This window comes from Cetorhinus maximus, chromosome 11, assembly GCF_964194155.1.
Source record: "Cetorhinus maximus chromosome 11, sCetMax3.hap1.1, whole genome shotgun sequence".
Taxonomy (NCBI): Eukaryota; Metazoa; Chordata; class Chondrichthyes; order Lamniformes; family Cetorhinidae; genus Cetorhinus; species Cetorhinus maximus.
Window position 1 is genome coordinate 15,474,705 of NC_135889.1, and position 20,009 is coordinate 15,494,713.

A 20,009-nucleotide genomic window follows, 5' to 3' on the forward strand; every position below is an offset into this window, starting at 1 on the left:
CAGGAAGCTGGGAGCAGTGAGGCGCTCAGTGCACTCCAGCTCCGGGAAGCTGGGAGCAGTGAAGCGCTCAGCGCCCCCCAGCTCCGGGAAGCTGGGAGCAGTGAGGCGCTCAGCGCACCCCAGCTCCGGGAAGCTGGGAGCAGTGAGGCACTCAGCGCACCCCAGCTCCGGGAAGCTGGAAGCAGTGAGCCGCTCAGCACACCCCAGCCCCAGAAATCTGGGAGCAGTGAGGCGCTCAGCACACCCCAGCCCCAGGAATCTGGGAGCAGTGAGGCGCTCAGCGCACCCCAGCTCCAGGAAGCTGGGAGCAGTGAGGCGCTCAGCACACCCCAGCTCCGGGAAGCTGGGAGCAGTGAGGCGCTCAGCACACCCCAGCCCCGGGAAGCTGGGAGCAGTGAGGCGCTCAGTGCACCCCAGCCCCGGGAAGCTGGGAGCAGTGAGGTGCTCAGCACACCCCAGCCCCAGGAAGCTGGGAGCAGTGAGGCGCTCAGCGCACCCCAGCTTCGGGAAGCTGGGAGCAGTGAGAGGCTCAGCACAGACCAGCACCAGGAAGCTGGGTGCTGTGAAGCGCTAAGCGCACCCCAGCCCCGTGAAGCTCGGAGCAGTGAGGCGCTCAGCGCACCCCAGCTCCAGGAAGCTGGGAGCAGTGAGGCGCTCAGCGCATTCCAGCTCCGGGAAGCTGGGAGCAGTGAAGCGCTCAGCGCACCCCAGCTCCGGGAAGCTGGGAGCAGTGAGGCGCTCAGCGCACCCCAGCTCCGGGAAGCTGGGAGCAGTGAGGCGCTCAGCGCACCCCAGCTCCGGGAAGCTGGGAGCAGTGAGGCGCTCAGCGCACCCCAGCTCTGGGAAGCTGGAAGCAGTGAGGCGCTCAGCGCACCCCAGCCCCAGGAAGCTGGGAGCAGTGAGGCGCTCAGCGCACCCCAGCTCCGGGAAGCTGGGAGCAGTGAGGCGCTCAGCACACCCCAGCCCCAGGAATCTGGGAGCAGAGAGGCGCTCAGCGCACCCCAGCACCGGGAAGCTGGGAGCAGTGAAGCGCTCAGCGCACCCTAGCTCCAGGAAGCTTGGAGCAGTGAAGCGTTCAGCGCACCCAAGCTCCAGGAAGCTGGGATCCGTGAGGCACTCAGTGCACCCTAGCTCCACGAAGCTGGGAGCTGTGAAGCGCTCAGCGCACCCCAGCCCCTTGAAGCTGGGAGCAGTGAGGCGCTCAGCGCACCCCAGCTCCAGGAAGCTGGGAGCAGTGAGGCGCTCAGCGCACTCCAGCTCCGGGAAGCTGGGAGCAGTGAAGCGCTCAGCGCCCCCCAGCTCCGGGAAGCTGGGAGCAGTGAGGCGCTCAGCGCACCCCAGCTCCGGGAAGCTGGGAGCAGTTAGGCGCTCAGCGCACCCCAGCTCCGGGAAGCTGGAAGCAGTGAGGCGCTCAGCACACCCCTGCCCCAGGAATCTGGGAGCAGTGAGGCGCTCACACCCCAGCCCCAGGAATTTGGGAGCAGTGAGGCGCTCAGCGCACCCCAGCTCCAGGAAGCTGGGAGCAGTGAGGCGCTCAGCACACCCCAGCTCCGGGAAGCTGGGAGCAGTGAGGCGCTCAGCGCACCCCAGCCCCGGGAAGCTGGGAGCAGTGAGGCGCTCAGTGCACCCCAGCCCCGGGAAGCTGGGAGCAGTGAGGTGCTCAGCACACCCCAGCCCCAGGAAGCTGGGAGCAGTGAGGCGCTCAGCGCACCCCTGCTTCGGGAAGCTGGGAGCAGTGAGACGCTCAGCACACCCCAGCACCAGGAAGCTGGGTGCAGTGAAGCGGTAAGTGCACCCCAGCCCCGTGAAGCTCGGAGCAGTGAGGCGCTCAGCGCACCCCAGCTCCAGGAAGCTGGGAGCAGTGAGGCGCTCAGCGCATTCCAGCTCCGGGAAGCTGGGAGCAGTGAAGCGCTCAGCGCTCTCCAGCTCCGGGAAGCTGGGAGCAGTGAGGCGCTCTGCGCAGCCCAGCTCCGGGAAGCTGGGAGCACTGAGGCGCCCAGCGCACCCCAGCTCTGGGAAGCTGGAAGCAGTGAGGCGCTCAGCACATCCCAGCCCCAGGAAGCTGGGAGCAGTGAGGCGCTCAGCGCACCCCAGCTCCGGGAAGCTGGGAGCAGTGAGGCGCTCAGCACACCCCAGCCCCAGGAATCTGGGAGCAGTGAGGCGCTCAGCGCACCCCAGCACCGGGAAGCTGGGAGCAGTGAGGCGCTCAGCACACCCCAGCCCCAGGAATCTGGGAGCAGTGAGGCGCTCAGCACACCCCCAGCCCCAGGAATCTGGGAGCAGTGAGGCGCTCAGCACACCCCAGCCCCAGGAATCTGGGAGCAGTGAGGCGCTCAGCACACCCCAGCCCCAGGAAGCTGGAAGCAGTGAGGCGCTCAGCGCACCCTAGATCCAGGAAGCTTGGAGCAGTGAAGCGCTCAGCGCACCCAAGCTCCAGGAAGCTGGGAACAGTGAGGCACTCAGCGCACCCTAGCTCCAGGAAGCTGGGTGCTGTGAAGCGCTAAGCGCACCCCAGCCCCGTGAAGCTCGGAGCAGTGAGGAGCTCAGCGCACCCCAGCTCCAGGAAGCTGCGAACAGTGAGGCGCTCAGCGCACCCCAGCTCCGGGAAGCTGGGAGCAGTGAGGCGCTCAGCGCACCCCAGCTCTGGGAAGCTGGAAGCAGTGAGGCGCTCAGCACACCCCAGCCCCAGGAAGCTGGGAGCAGTGAGGCGCTCAGCGCGCCCCAGCTCCGGGACGCTGGGAGCAGTGAGGTGCTCAGCACACCCCAGCCCCGGGAAGCACGGGAGCAGTGAAGCGCTCAGCGCACCCCAGCCTCGGGAAGCTGGGAGCAGTGAGGCGCTCAGCGCACCCTAGCTCCAGGAAGCTGGGAGCAGTGAAGCGCTCAGCACACCCCAGCCCCAGGAAGCTGGGAGCAGTGAGGCGCTCAGCGCACTCTAGCTCCAGGAAGCTGGGAGCAGTGAGGCGCTCAGCGCACACCAGCTCCGGGAAGCTGGGAGCAGTGAGGCGCTCAGCGCACCACAGCTCCAGGAAGCTGGGAGCAGTGAGGCGCTCAGCACACCACAGCCCCAGGAAGCTGGGAGCTGTGAAGCGCTCAGCGCACCCCAGCTCCGGGAAGCTGGGAGCAGTGAAGCGCTCAGCGCACGCCAGCAACGGGAAGCTGGGTGCAGTGAAGCGCTCAGCGCACCCCAGCTCCGGGAAGCTGGGAGCAGTGAGCCGCTCAGCGCACCCCAGCTCCATGAAGCTGGGAGCAGTGAGGCGCTCAGCGCACCCCAGCTCCGGGAAGCTGGGAGCAGTGAGGCGCTCAGCGCACCCTAGCTCCAGGAAGCTGGGAGCAGTGAAGCCCTCAGCGCGCCCCAGCCCCGGGAAGCTGGGAGCAGTGAGGCGCTCAGCACACCCCAGCCCCAGGAAGTTGGGAGCAGTGAGGCGCTCAGCGCACCCTACCTCCAGGAAGCTGGGAGCAGTGAAGCGCTCAGCACACCCTAGCTACAGGAAGCCTGGAGCAGTGAGGCGCTCAGCGCACCCTAGCTCTAGGAAGCTGGGAGCAGTGAAGCGCTCAGCGCACACCAGCTCCGGGAAGCTGGGAGCAGTGAGGCGCTCAGCACACCCAAGCCCCAGGAAGCTGGGAGCAGTGAGGCGCTCAGCGCACCCCAGCTTCGGGAAGCTGGGAGCAGTGAGGCGCTCAGCACAGCCCAGCCCCAGGAAGCTGGGAGCAGTGAGGCGCTCAGCGCACCGCAGCCCCAGGAAGCTGGGAGCAGTGAGACGCTCAGCGCACCCCAGCCCCAGGAAGCTGGGAGCAGTGAGGCGCTCAGCGCACCCTAGCTCCAGGAAGCTGGGAGCAGTGAGGCGCTCAGCGCAACCCAGCTCCGGGACGCTGGGAGCAGTGAGGCGCTCAGCGCACCCAAGCTCCAGGAAGCTGGGAGCAGTGAGGCGCTCAGCGCTCCCCAGCTCCAGGAAGCTGGGAGCAGTGAGGCGCTCAGCGCACTCCAGCTCCGGGAAGCTGGGAGCAGTGAAGCGCTCAGCGCCCCCCAGCTCCGGGAAGCTGGGAGCAGTGAGGCGCTCAGCGCACCCCAGCTCCGGGAAGCTGGGAGCAGTGAGGCGCTCAGCGCACCCCAGCTCCGGGAAGCTGGAAGCAGTGAGCCGCTCAGCACACCCCAGCCCCAGAAATCTGGGAGCAGTGAGGCGCTCAGCACACCCCAGCCCCAGGAATCTGGGAGCAGTGAGGCGCTCAGCGCACCCCAGCTCCAGGAAGCTGGGAGCAGTGAGGCGCTCAGCACACCCCAGCTCCGGGAAGCTGGGAGCAGTGAGGCGCTCAGCGCACCCCAGCCCCGGGAAGCTGGGAGCAGTGAGGCGCTCAGTGCACCCCAGCCCCGGGAAGCTGGGAGCAGTGAGGCGCTCAGCGCACCCCAGCTCCAGGAAGCTGGGAGCAGTGAGGCGCTCAGCGCATTCCAGCTCCGGGAAGCTGGGAGCAGTGAAGCGCTCAGCGCACCCCAGCTCCGGGAAGCTGGGAGCAGTGAGGCGCTCAGCGCACCCCAGCTCCGGGAAGCTGGGAGCAGTGAGGCGCTCAGCGCACCCCAGCTCCGGGAAGCTGGGAGCAGTGAGGCGCTCAGCGCACCCCAGCTCTGGGAAGCTGGAAGCAGTGAGGCGCTCAGCGCACCCCAGCCCCAGGAAGCTGGGAGCAGTGAGGCGCTCAGCGCACCCCAGCTCCGGGAAGCTGGGAGCAGTGAGGCGCTCAGCACACCCCAGCCCCAGGAATCTGGGAGCAGTGAGGCGCTCAGCGCACCCCAGCACCGGGAAGCTGGGAGCAGTGAGGCGCTCAGCACACCCCAGCCCCAGGAATCTGGGAGCAGTGAGGCGATCAGCACAACGCAGCCCCAGGAATCTGGGAGCAGTGAGGCGCTCAGCACACCCCAGCCCCAGGAATCTGGGAGCAGTGAGGCGCTCAGCACACCCCAGCCCCGGGAATCTGGGAGCAGTGAGGCGCTCAGCGCACCCCAGCCCCGGGAAGCTGGGAGCAGTGAGGCGCTCAGCTCACCCCAGCCCCGGGAAGCTGGGAGCAGTGAGGCGCTCAGCGCACCCCAGCCCCGGGAAGCTGGGTGCAGTGAGGCGCTCAGCGCACCCCAGCTCCGGGAAGCTGGGAGCAGTGAGGCGCTTAGCGCACCCCAGCCCAGTGAAGCTGGGAGCAGTGAGGCGCTCAGCGCACCCCAGCCCCGGGATGCTGGGAGCAGTGAGGCGCTCAGCGCACCCCAGCCCCGGGAAGCTGGGAGCAGTGAAGCTCTCAGCGCGCAGCAGCCCCAGGAAGCTGGGAGCAGTGAGGCGCTCAGCGCACCCTAGTTCCAGGAAGCTGGGAGCAGTGAGGCTCTCAGCGCACCCCAGCTCCGGGAAGCTGGGAGCAGTGAGGCGCTCAGCGCACCACAGCTCCAGGAAGCTGGGAGCAGTGAGGCGCTCAGCACACCACAGCCCCAGGAAGCTGGGAGCAGTTAAGAGCTCAGCGCACCCCAGCTCCGGGAAGCTGGGAGCAGTGATGCGCTCAGCGCACCCCAGCTCCGGAAAGCTGGGAGCAGTGAAGCGCTCAGCGCACCTCAGCTCCGGGAAGCTGGGAGCAGTGAGGCGCTCAGCGCACCCCAGCTCCGGGAAGCTGGGAGCAGTGAGGCGCTCAGCGCACCCCAGCTCCGGGAAGCTGGGAGCAGTGAGGCGCTCAGTGCACCCCAGCTCCGGGAAGCTGGGAGCAGTGAAGCGCTCAGCGCTCTCCAGCTCCAGGAAGCTGGGAGCAGTGAAGCGCTCAGCGCACCCCAGCTCCGGGACGCTGGGAGCAGTGAGGCACTCAGCGCACCCCAGCTCCAGAAAGCAGGGAGCAGTGGGGCGCTCAGCGCACCCCAGCTTCAGGAAGCTGGGAGCAGTGAGGCGCTCAGCGCACCCCATCTTCGGGAAGCTGGGAGCAGTGAGGCGCTCAGCGCACCCCAGCTCCAGGAAGCTGGGAGCAGTGAGGCGCTCAGCGCACCCCATCTTCGGGAAGCTGGGAGCAGTGAGGCGCTCAGCACACCCCAGCCCCAGGAAGCTGGGAGCAGTTTGGCGCTCAGCGCTCCCCAGCTCCGGGAAGCTGGGGGCAGTGAGGCGCTCAGCACAGCCTAGCTCCAGGAAGCTGGGAGCAGTGAAGCCCTCAGCGCACCCCAGCCCCGGGAAGCTGGGAGCAGTGAGGCGCTCAGCGCACCACATCCCCAGGAAGCTGGGAGCAGTGAGGCGCTCAGCACACCCCAGCCCCAGGAAGCTGGGAGCAGTGAGGCGCTCAGCGCACCCTAGCCCCAGGAAGCTTGGAGCAGTGAAGCGCTCAGCGCACTCAAGCTCCAGGAAGCTGGGAACAGTGAGGCACTCAGCGCACCCTAGCTCCAGGAAGCTGGGTGCTGTGAAGCGCTAAGCGCACCCCAGCCCCGTGAAGCTCGGAGCAGTGAGGCGCTCAGCGCACACCAGCTCCAGGAAGCTGCGAGCAGTGAGGCGCTCAGCGCACTCCAGCTCCGGGAAGCTGGGAGCAGTGAAGCGCTCAGCGCACCCCAGCTCCGGGAAGCTGGGAGCAGTGAGGCGCTCAGCGCCCCCCAGCTCCGGGAAGCTGGGAGCAGTGAGGCGCTCAGCGCAACCCAGCTCTGGGAAGCTGGAAGCAGTGAGGCGCTCAGCACACCCCAGCCCCAGGAAGCTGGGAGCAGTGAGGCGCTCAGCGCGCCCCAGCTCCGGGAAGCTGGGAGCAGTGAGGTGCTCAGCGCACCCCAGCCTCGGGAAGCTGGGAGCAGTGAGGCGCTCAGCGCACCCTAGCTCCAGGAAGCTGGGAGCAGTGAAGCGCTCAGCACACCCCAGCCCCAGGAAGCTGGGAGCAGTGAGGCGCTCAGCGCACTCTAGCTCCAGGAAGCTGGGAGCAGTGAGGCGCTCAGCGCACACCAGCTCCGGGAAGCTGGGAGCAGTGAGGCGCTCAGCGCACCACAGCTCCAGGAAGCTGGGAGCAGTGAGGCGCTCAGCACACCACAGCCCCAGGAAGCTGGGAGCTGTGAAGCGCTCAGCGCACCCCAGCTCCGGGAAGCTGGGAGCAGTGAAGCGCTCAGCGCACACCAGCTCCGGGAAGCTGGGAGCAGTGAGGCGCTCAGCGCACTCTAGCTCCAGGAAGCTGGGAGCAGTGAGGCGCACAGCGCACACCAGCTCCATGAAGCTGGGAGCAGTGAGGCGCACAGCGCACCCCAGCTCCGGGAAGCTGGGAGCAGTGAGGCGCTCAGCACACCCCAGCCCCGGGGAGCTGGGAGCAGTGAGGCGCTCAGCGCAACCCAGCCCCGGGAAGCTGGGAGCAGTGAGGCGCTCAGCGCACCCCAGCCCAGGGAAGCTGGGAGCAGTGAGGCGCACAGCGCACCCCAGCTCCGGGAAGCTGAGAGCAGTGAGGCACTCAGCGCACCCCAGCTCCGGAAAGCTGGGAGCAGTGAGGCGCTCAGCGCACCCCACCTCCGGGAAGCTGGGAGCAGTTAGGCGCTCAGCGCACCCCAGCTCCGGGAAGCTGGGAGCAGTGAGGCGCTCAGCGCACCCCAGCCCCGGGAAGCTTGGAGCAGTGAGGCGCTCAGCGCACCGCAGCTCCGGGAAGCTCGGAGCAGTGAGGCGCTCAGCGCACCCCTGCTCCGGGAAGCTGGGAGCAGTGAGGAGCTCAGCGCACCCTAGCTCCAGGAAGCTGGGAGCAGTGAAGCCCTCAGCGCGCCCCAGCCCCGGGAAGCTGGGAGCAGTGACGCGCTCAGCACACCCCAGCCCCAGGAAGTTGGGAGCAGTGAGGCGCTCAGCGCACCCTACCTCCAGGAAGCTGGGAGCAGTGAAGCGCTCAGCACACCCTAGCTACAGGAAGCCTGGAGCAGTGAGGCGCTCAGCGCACCCTAGCTCTAGGAAGCTGGGAGCAGTGAAGCGCTCAGCGCACCCCAGCCCCGGGAAGCTGGGAGCAGTGAGGCGCTCAGCACACCCAAGCCCCAGGCAGCTGGGAGCAGTGAGGCGCTCAGCGCACCCCAGCTTCGGGAAGCTGGGAGCAGTGAGGCGCTCAGCACACCCCAGCCCCAGGAAGCTGGGAGCAGAGAGGCGCTCAGCGCACCGCAGCCCCAGGAAGCTGGGAGCAGTGAGGCGCTCAGCGCACCCCAGCCCCAGGAAGCTGGGAGCAGTGAGGCGCTCAGCACACGCCAGCCCCGGGAAGCTGGGAGCAGTGAAGCGCTCAGCGCACCCCAGCCTCGGGAAGCTGGGAGCAGTGAGGCGCTTAGCGCACCCTAGGTCCAGGAAGCTGGGAGCAGTGAAGCGCTCAGCGCACCCCAGCCCCAGGAAGCTGGGAGCAGTGAGGCGCTCAGCGCACCCTAGCTCCAGGAAGCTGGGAGCAGTGAGGCGCTCAGCGCACCCAAGCTCCAGGAAGCTGGGAGCAGTGAGGCGCTCAGCGCACCCCAGCTCCAGGAAGCTGGGAGCAGTGAGGCGCTCAGCGCACTCCAGCTCCGGGAAGCTGGGAGCAGTGAAGCGCTCAGTGCACCCCAGCTCCGGGAAGCTGGGAGCAGTGAAGCGCTCAGCGCACCCCAGCTCCGGGACGCAGGGAGCAGTGAGGCGCTCAGCGCACCCCAGCTCCAGAAAGCAGGGAGCAGTGGGGCACTCAGCGCACCCCAGCTCCAGGAAGCTGGGAGCAGTGAGGCGCTCAGCGCACCCCATCTTCGGGAAGCTGGGAGCAGTGAGGCGCTCAGCACACCCCAGCCCCAGGAAGCTGGGAGCAGTTTGGCGCTCAGCGCTCCCCAGCTCCGGGAAGCTGGGGGCAGTGAGGCGCTCAGCACACTCTAGCTCCAGGAAGCTGGGAGCAGTGAAGCCCTCAGCGCACCCCAGCCCCGGGAAGCTGGGAGCAGTGAGGCGCTCAGCGCACCCCATCCCCAGGAAGCTGGGAGCAGTGAGGCGCTCAGCACACCCCAGCCCCAGGAAGCTGGGAGCAGTGAGGCGCTCAGCGCACCCTAGCCCCAGGAAGTTTGGAGCAGTGAAGCGCTCAGCGCACCCAAGCTCCAGGAAGCTGTGAACAGTGAGGCACTCAGCGCACCCTAGCTCCAGGAAGCTGGGTGCTGTGAAGCGCTAATCGCACCGCAGCCCCGTGAAGCTCGGAGCAGTTAGGCGCTCAGCGCACCCCAGCTCCAGGAACCTGCGAGCAGTGAGGCGCACAGCGCACTCCAGCTCCGGGAAGCTGGGAGCAGTGAAGCGCTCAGCGCACCCCAGCTCCGGGAAGCTGGGAGCAGTGAGGCGCTCAGCGCACCCCAGCTCCGGGAAGCTGGGAGCAGTGAGGCGCTCAGCGCAACCCAGCTCTGGGAAGATGGAAGCAGTGAGGCGCTCAGCACACCCCAGCCCCAGGAAGCTGGGAGCAGTGAGGCGCTCAGCGCGCCCCAGCTCCGGGAAGCTGGGAGCAGCGAGGTGCTCAGCACACCCCAGCCCCGGGAAGCACGGGAGCAGTGAAGCGCTCAGCGCACCCCAGCCTCGGGAAGCTGGGAGCAGTGAGGTGCTCAGCGCACCCTAGCTCCAGGAAGCTGGGAGCAGTGAAGCGCTCAGCACACCCCAGCCCCAGGAAGCTGGGAGCAGTGAGGCGCTCAGCGCACTCTAGCTCCAGGAAGCTGGGAGCAGTGAGGCGCTCAGCGCACAGCAGCTCCGGGAAGCTGGGAGCAGTGAGGCGCTCAGCGCACCACAGCTCCAGGAAGCTGGGAGCAGTGAGGCGCTCAGCACACCACAGCCCCAGGAAGCTGGGAGCTGTGAAGCGCTCAGCGCACCCCAGCTCCGGGAAGCTGGGAGCAGTGAAGCGCTCAGCGCACGCCAGCACCGGGAAGCTGGGAGCAGTGAAGCGCTCAGCGCACCCCAGCTCCGGGAAGCTGGGAGCAGTGAGGCGCTCAGCGCACCCCAGCTCCATGAAGCTGGGAGCAGTGAGGCGCTCAGCGCACCCCAGCTCCGGGAAGCTGGGAGCAGTGAGGCGCTCAGCACACCCCAGCCCCGGGGAGCTGGGAGCAGTGAGGCGCTCAGCGCAACCCAGCCCCGGGAAGCTGGGAGCAGTGAGGCGCTCAGCGCACCCCAGCTCCGGGAAGCTGGGAGCAGTGAGGTGCTCAGCGCACCCCAGCTCCGGAAAGCTGGGAGCAGTGAGGCGCTCAGCGCACCCCACCTCCAGGAAGCTGGGAGCAGTTAGGCGCTCAGCGCACCCCAGCTCCGGGAAGCTGGGAGCAGTGAGGCGCTCAGCGCACCCCAGCCCCGGGAAGCTTGGAGCAGTGAGGCGCTCAGCGCACCCCAGCTCCGGGAAGCTGGGAGCAGTGAGGCGCTCAGCGCACCCCAGCTCCGGGAAGCTGGGAGCAGTGAGGCGCTCAGCGCACCCCTGCTCCGGGAAGCTGGGAGCAGTGAGGCGCTCAGCGCACCCTAGCTCCAGGAAGCTGGGAGCAGTGAAGCCCTCAGCGCGCCCCAGCCCCGGGAAGCTGGGAGCAGTGAGGCGCTCAGCACACCCCAGCCCCAGGAAGTTGGGAGCAGTGAGGCGCTCAGCGCACCCTACCTCCAGGAAGCTGGGAGCAGTGAAGCGCTCAGCACACCCTAGCTACAGAAAGCCTGGAGCAGTGAGGCGCTCAGCGCACCCTAGCTCTAGGAAGCTGGGAGCAGTGAAGCGCTCAGCGCACCCCAGCCCCGGGAAGCTGGGAGAAGTGAGGCGCTCAGCACACCCAAGCCCCAGGAAGCTGGGAGCAGTGAGGCGCTCAGCGCACCCCAGCTTCGGGAAGCTGGGAGCAGTGAGGCGCTCAGAACACCCCAGCCCCAGGAAGCTGGGAGCAGTGAGGCGCTCAGCGCACCGCAGCCCCAGGAAGCTGGGAGCAGTGAGGCGCTCAGCGCACCCCAGCCCCAGGAAGCTGGGAGCAGTGAGGCGCTCAGCACACGCCAGCCCCGGGAAGCTGGGAGCAGTGAAGCGCTCAGCGCACCCCAGCCTCGGGAAGCTGGGAGCAGTGAGGCGCTTAGCGCACCCTAGCTCCAGGAAGCTGGGAGCAGTGAAGCGCTCAGCGCACCCCAGCCCCAGGAAGCTGGGAGCAGTGAGGCGCTCAGCGCACCCTAGCTCCAGGAAGCTGGGAGCAGTGAGGCGCTCAGCGCACCCCAGCTCCGGGATGCTGGGAGCAGTGAGGCGCTCAGCGCACCCAAGCTCCAGGAAGCTGGGAGCAGTGAGGCGCTCAGCGCACCCCAGCTCCAGGAAGCTGGGAGCAGTGAGGCGCTCAGCGCACTCCAGCTCCGGGAAGCTGGGAGCAGTGAAGCGCTCAGCGCCCCCCAGCTCCGGGAAGCTGGGAGCAGTGAGGCGCTCAGCGCACCACAGCTCCGGGAAGCTGGGAGCAGTGAGGCGCACAGCGCACCCCAGCTCCGGGAAGCTGGAAGCAGTGAGCCGCTCAGCACACCCCAGCCCCAGAAATCTGGGAGCAGTGAGGCGCTCAGCACACCCCAGCCCCAGGAATCTGGGAGCAGTGAGGCGCTCAGCACACCCCAGCTCCAGGAATCTGGGAGCAGTGAGGCGCTCAGCACACCCCAGCTCCGGGAAGCTGGGAGCAGTGAGGCGCTCAGCGCACCCCAGCTCCGGGAAGATGGGAGCAGTGAGGCGCTCAGCTCACCGCAGCCCCGGGAAGCTGGGAGCAGTGAGGCGCTCAGCGCACCCCAGCTCCGGGAAGCTGGGAGCAGTGAGGCGCTCAGCACACCCCAGCTCCGGGAAGTTGGGAGCAGTGAGGCGCTCAGCGCACCCCAGCTCCGGGAAGCTGGGAGCAGTGAGGCGCTCAGCGCACCCCTGCTCCGGGAAGCTGGGAGCAGTGAGGCGCTCAGCGCACCCTAGCTCCGGGAAGCTGGGAGCAGTGAAGCGCTCAGCGCACTCCAGCTCCGGGAAGCTGGGAGCAGTGAAGCGCTCAGCGCACCCTAGCTACGGAAAGCTGGGAGCAGTGAGGCGCTCAGCGCACCCCAGCTCCGGGACTCTGGGAGCAGTGAGGCGTTCAGCGCACCCCAGCTCCAGGAAGCTGGGAGCAGTGAGGCGCTCAGCGCACCCCAGCTCCAGGAAGCTGGGAGCAGTGAGGCGCTCAGCGCACCCCATCATCGGGAAGATTGGAGCAGTGAGGCGCTCAGCACACCCCAGCCCCAGGAAGCTGGGAGCAGTGAGGCGCTCAGCGCTCCCCAGCTCCGGGAAGCTGGGGGCAGTGAGGCGCTCAGCACACCCTAGCTCCAGGATGCTGGGAGCAGTGAAGCCCTCAGCACACCCCAGCCCCGGGAAGCTTGGAGCAGTGAGGCGCTCAGCGCAAACCATCCCCAGGGAGCTGGGAGCAGTGAGGCGCTGAGCACACCCCAGCCCCAGGAAGCTGGGAGCAGTGAGGCGCTCAGCGCACCCTAGCTCCAGGAAGCTTGGAGCAGTGAAGCGCTCAGCGCACCCAAGCTCCAGGAAGCTGGGAACAGTGAGGCACTCAGCGCACCCTAGCTCCAGGAAGCTGGGTGCTGTGAAGCGCTAAGCGCACCCCAGCCCCGTGAAGCTCGGAGCAGTGAGGCGCTCAGCGCACCCCAGCTCCAGGAAGCTGCGAGCAGTGAGGCGCTCAGCACACTCCAGCTCCGGGAAGCTGGGAGCAGTGAAGCGCTCAGCGCACCCCAGCTCCTGGAAGCTGGGAGCAGTGAGGCGCTCAGCGCACCCCAGCTCCGGGAAGCTGGGAGCAGTGAGGCGCTCAGCGCACCCCAGCTCTGGGAAGCTGGAAGCAGTGAGGCGCTCAGCACACCCAGCCCCAGGAAGCTGGGAGCAGTGAGGCGCTCAGCGCGCCCCAGCTCCGGGAAGCTGGGAGCAGTGAGGTGCTCAGCACACCCCAGCCGCGGGAAGCACGGGAGCAGTGAAGCGCTCAGCGCACCGCAGCCTCGGGAAGCTGGGAGCAGTGAGGCGCTCAGCGCACGCTAGCTCCAGGAAGCTGGGAGCAGTGAAGCGCTCAGCGCACCCCAGCCCGAGGAAGCTGGGAGCAGTGAGGCGCTCAGCGCACCCTAGCTCCAGGAAGCTGGGAGCAGTGAGGCGCTCAGCGCACACCAGCTCCGGGAAGCTGGGAGCAGTGAGGCGCTCAGCGCACCACAGCTCCAGGAAGCTGGGAGCAGTGAGGCGCTCAGCACACCACAGCCCCAGGAAGCTGGGAGCTGTGAAGCGCGCAGCGCACCCCAGCTCCGGGAAGCTGGGAGCAGTGAAGCGCTCAGCGCACGCCAGCACCGGGAAGCTGGGAGCAGTGAAGCGCTCAGCGCACCCCAGCTCCGGGAAGCTGGGAGCAGTGAGGCGCTCAGCGCACCCCAGCTCCAGGAAGCTGGGAGCAGTGAGGCGCTCAGCGCACCCCAGCTCCGGGAAGCTGGGAGCAGTGAGGCGCTCAGCGCACCCCAGCCGCAGGAAGCTGGGAGCAGTGAGGCGCTCAGCGCACCCCAGCCCCAGGAAGCTGGGAGCAGTGAGGCGCTCAGCACAACCCAGCCCCGGGAAGCTGGGAGCAGTGAAGCGCTCAGTGCACCCCAGCCTCGGGAAGCTGGGAGCAGTGAGGCGCTCAGCGCACCTTAGCTCCAGGAAGCTGGGAGCAGTGAAGCGCTCAGCGCACCCCAGCCCCAGGAAGCTGGGAGCAGTGAGGCGCTCAGCGCACCCTAGCTCCAGGAAGCTGGGAGCAGTGAGGCGCTCAGCGCACCCCAGCTCCGGGAAGCTGGGAGCAGTGAGGCGCTCAGCGCACCCCAGCTCCAGGAAGCTGGGAGCAGTGAGGCGCTCAGCGCACCCCAGCCCCGTGAAGCTGGGAGCAGTGTGGCGCTCAGCGCACCCCAGCTCCGGGAAGCTGGGAGCAGTGAGGCGCTCAGCGCACCCCAGCTCCGGGAAGCTGGGAGCAGTGAGGCGCTCAGCGCACCCTAGTTCCAGGAAGCTGGGAGCAGTGAGGCGCTCAGCACACCCCAGCCCCAGGAAGCTGGGAGCAGTGAGGCGCTCAGAGCACCCTAGCTCCAGGAAGCTTGGAGCAGTGAAGCGGTCAGCGCACCCTAGCTCCAGGAAGCTCGGAGCAGTGAGGCACTCAGTGCACCCCAGCTCCAGGAAGCTGGGAGCAGTGAAGAGCTCAGCGCACCCTAGCCCCGGGAAGCTGGGAGCAGTGAGGCGCTCAGCGCACCCCAGCTCCAGGAAGCTGGGAGCAGTGAGGCGCTCAGCGCACTCCAGCTCCGGGAAGCTGTGAGCAGTGAAGCGCTCAGCGCACCCCAGCTCCGGGAAGCTGGGAGTAGTGAGTCGCTCAGCGCACCCTAGCTCCAGGAAGCTGGGAGCAGTGAGGCGCTCAGCGCACACCAGCTCCGGGAAGCTGGGAGCAGTGGGGCGCTCAGCGCACCACAGCTCCAGGAAGCTGGGAGCAGTGAGGCGCTCAGCACACCACAGCCCCAGGAAGCTGGGAGCTGTGAAGCTCTCAGCGCATCCCAGCTCCGGGTAGCTGGGAGCAGTGAAGCGCTCAGCGCACGCCAGCACCGGGAAGCTGGGAGCAGTGAAGCGCTCAGCGCACCCCAGCTCCGGGAAGCTGGGAGCAGTGAGGCGCTCAGCGCACCCCAGCTCCAGGAAGCTGGGAGCAGTGAGGCGCTCAGCGCACCCCAGCTCCGGGAAGCTGGGAGCAGTGAGGCGCTCAGCACACCCCAGCCCCGGGAAGCTGGGAGCAGTGAGGCGCTCAGCGCAACCCAGCCCCGGGAAGCTGGGAGCAGTGAGGCGCTCAGCGCACCCCAGCCCCGGGAAGCTGGGAGCAGTGAGGCGCACAGCGCACCCCAGCTCCGGGAAGCTGGGAGCAGTGAGGCACTCAGCGCACCCCAGCTCCGGAAAGCTGGGGGCAGTGAGGCGCTCAGCGCACCCCACCTCCGGGAAGCTGGGAGCAGTTAGGCGCTCAGCGCACCCCAGCTCCGGGAAGCTGGGAGCAGTGAGGCGCTCAGCGCACCCCAGCCCCGGGAAGCTTGGAGCAGTGAGGCGCTCAGCGCACCCCAGCTCCGGGAAGCTGGGAGCAGTGAGGCGCTCAGCGCACCCCTGCTCCAGGCAGCTGGGAGCAGTGAGGCGCTCAGCGCACCCTAGCTCCAGGAAGCTGGGAGCAGTGAAGCCCTCAGCGCGCCCCAGCCCCGGGAAGCTGGGAGCAGTGAGGCGCTCAGCACACCCCATCCCCAGGAAGTTGGGAGCAGTGAGGCGCTCAGCGCACCCTACCTCCAGGAAGCTGGGAGCAGTGAAGCGCTCAGCGCACCCTAGCTCCAGGAAGCCTGGAGCAGTGAGGCGCTCAGCGCACCCTAGCTCTAGGAAGCTGGGAGCAGTGAAGCGCTCAGCGCACCCCAGCCCTTGGAAGCTGGGAGCAGTGAGGCGCTCAGCACACCCCAGCCCCAGGAAGCTGGGAGCAGTGAGGCGCTCAGCGCACCCCAGCTTCGGGAAGCTGGGAGCAGTGAGGCGCTCAGCACACCCCAGCCCGAGGAAGCTGGGAGCAGTGAGGCGCTCAGCGCACCCCAGCCGCAGGAAGCTGGGAGCAGTGAGGCGCTCAGCACAACCCAGCCCCGGGAAGCTGGGAGCAGTGAAGCGCTCAGCGCACCCCAGCCTCGGGAAGCTGGGAGCAGTGAGGCGCTCAGCGCACCCTAGCTCCAGGAAGCTGGGAGCAGTGAAGCGCTCAGCGCACCCCAGCCCCAGGAAGCTGGGAGCAGTGAGGCGCTCAGCGCACCCTAGCTCCAGGAAGCTGGGAGCAGTGAGGCGCTCAGCGCACCCCAGCTCCGGGAAGCTGGGAGCAGTGAGGCGCTCAGCGCACCCCAGCTCCAGGAAGCTGGGAGCAGTGAGACGCTCAGCGCACCCCAGCCCCGTGAAGCTGGGAGCAGTGTGGCGATCAGCGCACCCCAGCTCCGGGAAGCTGGGAGCAGTGAGGCGCTCAGCGCACCCCAGCTCCGGGAAGCTGGGAGCAGTGAGGCGCTCAGCGCACCCTAGTTCCAGGAAGCTGGGAGCAGTGAGGCGCTCAGCACACCCCAGCCCCAGGAAGCTGGGAGCAGTGAGGCGCTCAGAGCACCCTAGCTCCAGGAAGCTTGGAGCAGTGAAGCGGTCAGCGCACCCTAGCTCCAGGAATCTCGGAGCAGTGAGGCACTCAGTGCACCCCAGCTCCAGGAAGCTGGGAGCAGTGAAGAGCTCAGCGCACCCTAGCCCCGGGAAGCTGGGAGCAGTGAGGCGCTCAGCGCACCCCAGCTCCAGGAAGCTGGGAGCAGTGAGGCGCTCAGCGCACTCCAGCTCCGGGAAGCTGGGAGCAGTGAAGCGCTCAGCGCACCCCAGCTCCGGGAAGCTGGGAGCAGTGAGGCGCTCAGCGCACCCCAGCTCCGGGAAGCTGGGAGCAGTGAGGCGCTCAGCGCACCCCAGCTCCGGGAAGCTGGGAGCAGTGAGGCACTCAGCTCACCCCAGCCCCAGGAAGCTGGGAGCAGTGAGGCGCTCAGCGCAGCCCAGCTTCGGGAAGCTGGGAGCAGTGAGGCGCTCTGCACACCCCAGCCCCAGGAAGCTGGGAGCAGTGAGGCGCTCAGCGCACCCCAGCCCCAGGAAGCTGGGAGCAGTGAGACGCTCAGCACACCCCAGCTCCGGGAAGCTGGGAGCAGTGAGGCGCTCAGCGCACCCCAGCCCCAGGAAGCTGGGAGCAGTGAGGCGCTCAGCAAACCCCAGCCCCGCGAAGCACGGGAGCAGTGAAGCGCTCAGCGCACCCCAGCCTCGGGAAGCTGGGAGTAGTCAGGCGCTCAGTGCACCTTAGCTCCAGGAAGCTGGGAGCAGTGAAGCGCTCAGCGCACAGCAGCCCCATGAAGCTGGGAGCAGTGAGGCGCTCAGCGCACCCTAGCTCCAGGAAGCTGCGAGCAGCGAGGCGCTCAGCGCACCCCAGCTCCGGGAAGCTGCGAGCAGTGAGGCGCTCAGCGCACCACAGCTCCAGGAAGCTGGGAGCAGTGAGGCGCTCAGCACACCACAGCCCCAGGAAGCTGGGAGCAGTTAAGAGCTCAGCGCACCCCAGCTCCGGGAAGCTGGGAGCAGTGATGCGCTCAGCGCACGCCAGCTCCGGGAAGCTGGGAGCAGTGAAGCGCTCAGCGCACCCCAGCTCCGGGAAGCTGGGAGCAGTGAGGCGCTCAGCGCACCCCAGCTCCGGGAAGCTGGGAGCAGTGAGGCGCTCAGCGCACCCCAGCTCCAGGAAGCTGGGAGCAGTGAGGCGCTCAGCGCACCCCAGCTCCGGGAAGATGGGAGCAGTGAGGCGCTCAGCTCACCGCAGCCCCGGGAAGCTGGGAGCAGTGAGGCGCTCAGCGCAACCCAGCCCCGGGAAGCTGGGAGCAGTGAGGCGCTCAGCGCACCCCAGCTCCGGGAAGCTGGGAGCAGTGAGGCGCTCAGCGCACCCCAGCTCCAGGAAGCTGGGAGCAGTGAGGCGCTCAGCACACCACAGCCCCAGGAAGCTGGGAGCAGTGAAGCGCTCAGCGCAACCCAGCTCCGGGAAGCTGGGAGCAGTGAAGCGCTCAGCACACTCCAGCTCCGGGAAGCTGGGAGCAGTGACGCGCTCAGCGCACCCTAGCTACGGAAAGCTGGGAGCAGTAAGGCGCTCAGCGCACCCCAGCTCCGGGACGCTGGGAGCAGTGAGGCGCTCAGCGCACCCCAGCTCCAGGAAGCTGGGAGCAGTGAGGCGCTCAGCGCACCCCAGCTCCAGGAAGCTGGGAGCAGTGAGGCGCTCAGCGCACCCCATCTTCGGGAAGCTGGGAGCAGTGAGGCGCTCAGCACACCCCAGCCCCAGGAAGCTGGGAACAGTGAGGCGCTCAGCGCTCCCCAGCTCCGGGAAGCTGGGGGCAGTGAGGCGCTCAGCACACCCTAGCTCCAGGAAGCTGGGAGCAGTGAAGCCCTCAGCGCTCCCCAGCCCCGGGAAGCTGCGAGCAGTGAGGCGCTCAGCGCACCCAAGCTCCAGGAAGCTGGGAACAGTGAGGCACTCAGCGCACCCTAGCTCCAGGAAGCTGGGTGCTGTGAAGCGCTAAGCGCACCCCAGCCCCGTGAAGCTCGGAGCAGTGAGGCGCTCAGCGCACCCCTGCTCCAGGAAGCTGCGAGCAGTGAGGCGCTCAGCGCACTCCAGCTCCGGGAAGCTGGGAGCAGTGAAGCGCTCAGCGCACCCCCGCTCCGGGAAGCTGGGAGCAGTGAGGCGCTCAGCTCACCCCAGCCCCAGGAAGCTGGGAGCAGTGAGGCGCTCAGCGCACCCCAGCTTCGGGAAGCTGGGAGCAGTGAGGCGCTCAGCACACCCCAGCCCCAGTAAGCTGGGAGCAGTGAGGCGCTCAGCGCACCGCAGCCCCAGGAAGCTGGGAGCAGTGAGGCGCTCAGCACACCCCAGCTCCGGGAAGCTGGGAGCAGTGAGGCGCTCAGCGCACCCCAGCCCCAGGAAGCTGGGAGCAGTGAGGCGCTCAGCACACCCCAGCCCCAGGAAGCTGGGAGCAGTGAGGCGCTCAGCGCACCCTAGCTCCAGGAAGCTGGGAACAGTGAGGCGCTCAGCGCACCCCAGCTCCAGGAAGCTGGGAGCAGTGGGGCACTCAGCACACCCCAGCTCCGGGAAGCTGGGAGCAGTGAGGCGCTCAGCACTCCCCAGCCCCGGGAAGCTGGGAGCAGCGAGGCGCTCAGCGCACCCCAGCCCCGGGAAGCTGGGAGCAGTGAGGCGCTCAGCGCACCCCAGCTCCGGGAAGCTGGGAGCAGTGAGGAGCTCAGCGCACCCCAGCTCCGGGAAGCTGCGAGCAGTGAGGCGCTCAGCGCACCCTAGCCCCAGGAAGCTGGGAGCAGTGAAGCCCTCAGCGCACCCCAGCCCCGGGAAGCTGGGAGCAGTGAGGCGCTCAGCACACCCCAGCCCCAGGAAGCTGGGAGCAGTGAGGCGCTCAGCGCTCCCCAGCTCCGGGAAGCTGGGGGCAGTGAGGCGCTCAGCACACCCTAGCTCCAGGAAGCTGGGAGCAGTGAAGCCCTCAGCGCACCCCAGCCCCGGGAAGCTGCGAGCAGTGAGGCGCTCAGCGCACCCAAGCTCCAGGAAGCTGGGAGCAGTGAGGCACTCAGCGCACCCTAGCTCCAGGAAGCTGGGTGCTGTGAAGCGCTAAGCGCACCCCAGCCCCGTGAAGCTCGGAGCAGTGAGGCGCTCAGCGCACCCCAGCTCCAGGAAGCTGCGAGCAGTGAGGCACTCAGCGCACCCCAGCCCCAGGAAGCTGGGAGCAGTGAGGCGCTCAGCACACCCCAGCTCCGGGAAGCTGGGAGCAGTGAGGCGCTCAGCGCACCCCAGCCCCAGGAAGCTGGGAGCAGTGAGGCGCTCAGCACACCCCAGCCCCAGGAAGCTGGGAGCAGTGAGGCGCTCAGCGCACCCTAGCTCCAGGAAGCTGGGAGCAGTGAGGCGCTCAGCGCACCCCAGCTCCAGGAAGCTGGGAGCAGTGGGGCACTCAGCACACCCCAGCTCCGGGAAGCTGGGAGCAGTGAGGCGCTCAGCACTCCCCAGCCCCGGGAAGCTGGGAGCAGCGAGGCGCTCAGCGCACCCCAGCCCCGGGAAGCTGGGAGCAGTGGGGCACTCAGCACACCCCAGCTCCGGGAAGCTGGGAGCAGTGAGGCGCTCAGCACTCCCCAGCCCCGGGAAGCTGGGAGCAGCGAGGCGCTCAGCGCACCCCAGCCCCGGGAAGCTGGGAGCAGTGAGGCGCTCAGCGCACCCCAGCCTCGGGAAGCTGGGAGCAGTGAGGAGCTCAGCGCACCCCAGCTCCGGGAAGCTGGGAGCAGTGAGGCGCTCAGCGCACCCTAGCCCCAGGAAGCTGGGAGCAGTGAAGCCCTCAGCGCACCCCAGCCCCGTGAAGCTGGGAGCAGTGAGGCGCTCAGCACACCCCAGCTCCAGAAAGTTGGGAGCAGTGAGGCGCTCAGCGCACCCTAGCTCCAGGAAGCTGGGAGCAGTGAAGCGCTCAGCGCACCCTAGCTCCAGGATGCCTGAAGTAGTGAGGCGCTCAGCGCACCCCAGCCCCGGGAAGCTGAGAGCA